The 6000-nt window shown below is 42.6% G+C and overlaps 2 pseudogenes; both read right to left on the bottom strand.

Moving 5' to 3' along the window:
* Positions 1–3337: 3337 nt before the first annotated feature.
* Positions 3338–3880, bottom strand: LOC147605227 (uncharacterized; annotated as a pseudogene).
* A 340-nt stretch (positions 3881–4220) lies between these two features.
* LOC147605226 (uncharacterized) lies at positions 4221–5128 on the bottom strand (annotated as a pseudogene).
* Between the last annotated feature and the right edge of the window lie 872 nt (positions 5129–6000).

The following is a 6000-nucleotide window of genomic DNA, read 5'->3' as shown; positions in this document are numbered from 1 at the left end:
GAAGCCAAACACACAATCCAATTTTCTCTGGATCACCTCTTAGCATTCATGCAGAGCCCAACCCTTAGTAAAATTTTTACAAACACGGCCAACCCCAAATACTATAACTTGGTCTTCTTGAGGGGGGGAAAAAAAATCATGTTCTACTTGTGCAAATCGGCGCCCTCAGAAGCATACGAGAGAAGCTCTCTCAATGTATGTTTTCTGAAAATAGAAAAGGTGGCTCACAACAAACTCCATGCACAGTGGCTCTCAGAAGACTCAAGCATTTTTTTTCCAAAAAAAAAAAGCTAGCTCTCAAGGGAGTAGCTGCGCTCTCTCTATACCCGCCGACTTTCTTGTTTTAAAAAACATCATGCTCTGCTTGTGCAACTCGGCACTCTCCAACAAAAACTCTCACAATACTTATTTCCCAAAAAATAAAAAGTAGCCATAAAAGAAGTCTGCGCACACGGTGGCTTCTCAGAACATAAAATCGAATATTCAAAAAAATGCTTTAAGGAAGTGGCTGTGTGTGTGTGTGTGTTTTTCCTTCCTCACAATCAAGGGGCTTTTATAGGCTCAGATGGTTGGTTCTCTCCAGTGCTTTTTCTGGTGAGGGACAGCCACGATGTGTGCTCATCCACTCCTTAGCTCCTTGCACTGCAAGCAATGGTTCTCCTCCCATCCCTTTTGCTTTTTTTACGGTCTCCTCCACTCGATGATGCGCAAGCATATGTTTTTACCACCCTTAAATCTTTGGTTTTTAGGTAAGACCTTTGAAAGATAAAGGGTATTCACATGCCCATTAATACCTTTGTCTATATTTTCAATACCTGTAAAGAGAAGTTGGCCACCAACATTTGGCACCTTGTCCAAGTGATGTGAATGTCTTGCTTATTGAAACCCCCATCATATTATGATTCAGCACCTTGAGCATATCACCATGCTCTTGACATTGAATTATTTTATTCTAACCTCCCCCACATGAGTCAAGAACAATATCACTTTGTACCCTTATTCCTCTAAACAATGCAGTCACAAGATGCTATATTTACAAAAGTGATGAACACACAACCAAAAATGCATCCTAACAACACCCTCCTAGCAAGTGAGTTGCTCTATTAAAAAACCTGGTGTTTTCTTTATTCTATGACTTCCTACATTCAATCCTAGCATTAGTTTGTGCTTTGATAGAGTTCATAAAAACTGTTTAACAGTGTCTCCTAATGATTCTTCACAAGGACAAAGAGCTCAGGCCAACTGTGCGCCTGAAGGTGAAGAAGGAGTCAATGTTCATAGTGCTAAAGCAAGAAATTATCGAGGTCCAATAGGTAAACTCTTAGTCACTCTTCGTATTGGTTTGGTGAAGGATTGGTTGTAGGTTTACTAGTCCCATGCCCTTATTGGATTGTGTCATGGTCCTCGTCCTCTAGCTGAGGCCTAAGAGGATGGGTGAGAATGAACTGGTGGCCTAGAGGGGTTACAGTGGACCATATTCAATACCTACCCAACAACTACGTGGCCTAGAGGGGTCACAGTGGACCATATTCAATACCTACCCAAACAACTATTTTTGCTTCCTCTTTAAGGATGAAGATATGGCCCTTAACATCCTAGGTGATGGGCAATGGATGATAGAAGTGGACTGTAATAAGGAACGTCCTGAGGAAATCTTGATCAACCTAGGCAGGGATATTAGTATTAATCTGCCCATCACCTATAAGAACCTACCCAATGCCTACTTCCAGCATAATAAACAAGGCCATTTCATCAAAAATTGTCCACTTAAAAATCCCCCTTGTTCCTAAGAACCTTGGCTCTTAGTTGACAAAGGATACCCCTAAGGATAATGAAGGTTTCCAACTTGTTAATAGGAGAGGGAGGGGTTTCAGACATGCCCCTCTTAAGCCCCAGGCCAGAGGAAGGAACCAGAATAGGTTTATTCCCTTGCTTATGGATGTGGGTGACCCTTCTCAACCTCCGAAAGATGATGGCAAATCCTCAGAGGATGAAGAGTATGTCCAAGACTCCCAACTTAATACTTTGGTCAAACTAGAGAGGGAAATTGATAGAATGGAATTTAATGAATTCTCCCCCCTAACAATCTTAACCTCAGAGGAAAAGGATGAAAATGGTCTCTGCTAGAGCCCAAATGTCCAAGGAGGTATTTGTGCATCAATCATCTACTTGGCCACGTCCTATACCAAGCTCAATCCTGCCCCATCAGGACCTATCCTCCAAAAAAAGAAGAATCTCCAAGGTAGGGATTAGTATCAATAACTCACTAGTATCAAGGGAAAAACAGGCCCCAATGCATGTTACCAAAACCCAAAGAAAATGATGTTTATGTCTATAATATGATTCAATATCAAGGGTATTATAAACCCTAATAAAGGTTCCAAGATTAAAAATTGACTTTTCTAGGAACAACTATCTATTGATTGTCTTTGTCACCAAGAGGTCAAAGACTCTGCACTTAACCTTAGGAATAACCTTGAGAAGATCTCTAAGGATTTCATCTCGTCCTTTACTGACAATCACCAAGGCAATGGGAGCACTACCATTGGGATCCATAAGAAGTGTAAGAGCTCCATCAAGGGTGCTATTGTTGATCCCGAGTCTAATAAATGGGTAGCTATCAAGATCAAAATAGACTCCTCGTGGTACCATTGGGATCCATAAGAAGTGGAAGAGCTCCATCAAGGTTACTATTGTTGATCCCTCTAATAAATGGGTAGCTATCAAGATCAAAATAGAATCCTTATGGTTATTGGTATCCTTGTATGCCTCTGGACAATGCCTCTGGACAAGGTAGTTCTAGGCCGGCCCTCTGGTGGTCTCTTCTTCAGCTAGATCTCCCAATCATCCTTACATGGGATTTTAATTACCAGCAAGACCGAATGCTTGATCTGGGTCTCACTTTAAAGGGTCAAGAGTAACGATAATGGATGTCATGCAAAGACTTCCATGACCTGATAGATATAGCAACCAACCAAAAAGGCTTCGCATGGCTGAATGGCAGATCAGATTCTTACCTCCGTAAAGCTAGGCTAGATAGATGTTATCTAAGTGGTTCTCTTGCTAAGGACTTCAGTAATTCCAAAAGTAGAGTCCTCAACTAGACCCACATATATGACCACAAACCAATTCTCATATCCATTCTCAAAGTAGGAAATCAAGCCAAAGCTGGGTGGTTCCATGCTGACCCTTCCTTGTTCTATCTCCCTATTGTGCAAGAGGAAATCCAAACAATTTTTTTCAGGGCATTTCATTCCTTTTTCCCACCTGCTCAAGCTTGGTCTTAAGATATCAGACAAAAACCAAGTTTTTCCCATTGTTTCCTCTACTGCTTCACTCATTGCTTGCTTGAATTTGTTACATTGCTTGTTTCCTCTACTGCTTCACTCATTGCTTGCTTGAATTTGTTACATGCTTGATCTACATTTATTGGCATGCATTCTCTTGCTAGTTTATCATCAAGGGAAGCGGCATAGGTTTTCTTTTTTTCAATTTGCATTTGTATGCCCATGCTCGAATTTGAGCCTGTTTTCCTCTCCTGTGAATGGATACCCGTAACCATACATGAATGGGTGTATGATCCGAGTTTGGTGATCTATCCCCAATTTCAAAGTTATGCACCATGTGGGATGCCTCATATTGGATCAATACATAATCAATAGCACTCATTCCCTTGTTGGCGGTGTAGCATGTGCATTCCCCTGAGTTGGCAAATTTGTTCACTCCATTTATAGCTATTAATTGCATAGCTGTCATCATGCTTAGTAATGCTGTTCCTTGTGGGTTTGTCACGGTCTTTTGAGCATCGCTTCCACATGTGGTCAAGTACATTCATTTTATGCTCTAGACCCGGAGGTGTCATGAGATTTATGACTTGCATTTGCGCATGTGCTATGCGGGCATTCACGTCCCCAGTAAAGCATCACTACCCCTTCTTGCGTGTAAGTGTTAATATCTACATACAAATCTTCAAAGGGGTTGTTCTTCTCCTCTATGTTGAAAGCATTATAGAACGGTGATTCCCTATGGGGAATGTAGCACCCTGCTATGAACACCGGTTTACCTCCTGTGTCAATCTTGACCCATATGTATCGCTTATGAGCATCTTTTTTGCATATTGTAATCACTTTTTGAAGCTCTTCTTTGTACATCACTGCCACCCCTCCTTGTCCTCTCATCTTTGTACTCGACATCCACACAGAGAGTGTGTGACATACCCATCAACATGTGGTATCCTGCATGTATCGTGTTCCCATGTTTCCAATAGGAAAAGTACATCCGCCGCTTGTGGTAAGACTTCTGTGAGCCCCTCCCCTTTGTGCCAGGGGAAGCCGCGGCAATTCCAGCTTATTACATGTAGTTCTGTGGTCCCATGGGCCTCCTCTTGTCATTTTTCCTATTCTCCCCCTTTCGTTGGTGGGTGTTTTCTTATTGGTGCGTGCTTCATAGGCTTCCCTTCTTGCCTTCTGTTGGTTCGGCGTTCTATCTTCACTTATGTATAATGGGCTGTCTTTTAGATATATGCGAGCATTTTCAAGGATAATGGCCCTCTTTCGTGCATCTAGGAGTGTGCATACAATTGCCCGATTGGTTTCGGGATTCTTCTTCCCTACTCTGTGCGCGCCGTATACCACAACATCATGCATACCAAATTTAGTGGAAATGATATCCGTGATGTCCGTGTTCAATGTAAGCACTTCTTCTGTGTCCGTTTCTGGAATGCCTCGCACTACTATGTTCATCTTCCTTTTCTCTAGTTCATTGTATTCTTTTTCATCCTCAAAGACATACATTTCATCATTTGTGGTAGTGGTGGTCGAGTTTGTGTGCCCATTCTTTACTATGCTTGCCCAAGACCCCACATTTCCTGGTACATTTTGTTGGGTTCTCTCACTGATACGTGTAAGTTTTTCGTCATGTGAGGCCAATGTATCCTGAATCGTGTTGGTTTGTTTATGAAGGCTTCTTGTAGTTCTTGCAACTTCTTCTCTTGGTTAAGGACCCGCATATCTTGCATTTGTAGCTTATGCTAAAGCTCTTGGTTTTTAAGTGCAAGGTTTTTTATTTCTTCACTTTGGTTCATCATGATAGTTTGCATTGAGGTGATGAACACCCATATGTCTTGCATGGAGCCCATCACTACATGTCCCTCCGTCGTTTCATCTACATGGCGTTCTTGTGCTTTGTTTGCTCCTGTACTTGTCCCTGTACTACCTATCCCTGTACCTCTCCTTTTTTAGGAGGCAAAGAAGTCGCTAAGAGAGAAAGGAAAGAAGGCTAAGATGGCACAGCTCCTTTAGGATAAAAGGGACCCAATTTTTTTTAGGTCGGCTCTCTACCCAGAGAAAAGGGCAGTCCTTCTTGGGGGGCAGGTCGAAGAGCATACCTGCGGGCAGCTCTTCACTCAAGTACAGGAAGTCTTCTGCTGCGTAGCAACAGCAACAAGGGGGCCATCTGGGGTAGCAACAAGGGAACACCTACAGTTCCAGACCAGTTGTCTAGTGTACACACAAGCAGAAGGCAATAATATACAAGAAGAAGGCGACCTAATTGAAGAAGCACAACCCTTTCAGAAGTACAAGCCTTATGGACTGAGATGTACACAACCTTTATGGAGGGTTTCGACCAACACATCGACTAGGACACTAGTCAGAGGAATTGTTAAGTATGCGCACAAGAATCGATCTTGGAGACTCAAGATGCAAGCAAAAGAACAATTCCAAAAACTGAATCTAGCATGGGAGTTCTCTTGGAGCAAGCCTCAGCTGAAAGTATGCTCATGCACACACACACCAGCCGCGTGAGGGCCTTAGGGCATTCGGTGTCCCCCGCAAGGAGTGAGGGCTTCCCTTATATAGGCTGTTGGCTGGTCCTCAAATTAGTAGACAAGAGGGTTGCAATTTTGGGAAAAGAACACTTTCTTGGTCAAAAAGCAGACCCTTCTAGCCAAAATCGAAAAAAGGCAAAGACTAATCAGAAGGTGCGTGGCTGATCTGGGTA

This window comes from Cibotium barometz, chromosome 60, assembly GCF_041138505.1.
Source record: "Cibotium barometz isolate CiBa-2024 chromosome 60, ASM4113850v1, whole genome shotgun sequence".
Lineage (NCBI taxonomy): Eukaryota > Viridiplantae > Streptophyta > Polypodiopsida > Cyatheales > Cibotiaceae > Cibotium > Cibotium barometz.
Note: the sequence above shows the minus strand (reverse complement) of the source record. Positions and strands in the feature narration are given on the sequence as shown.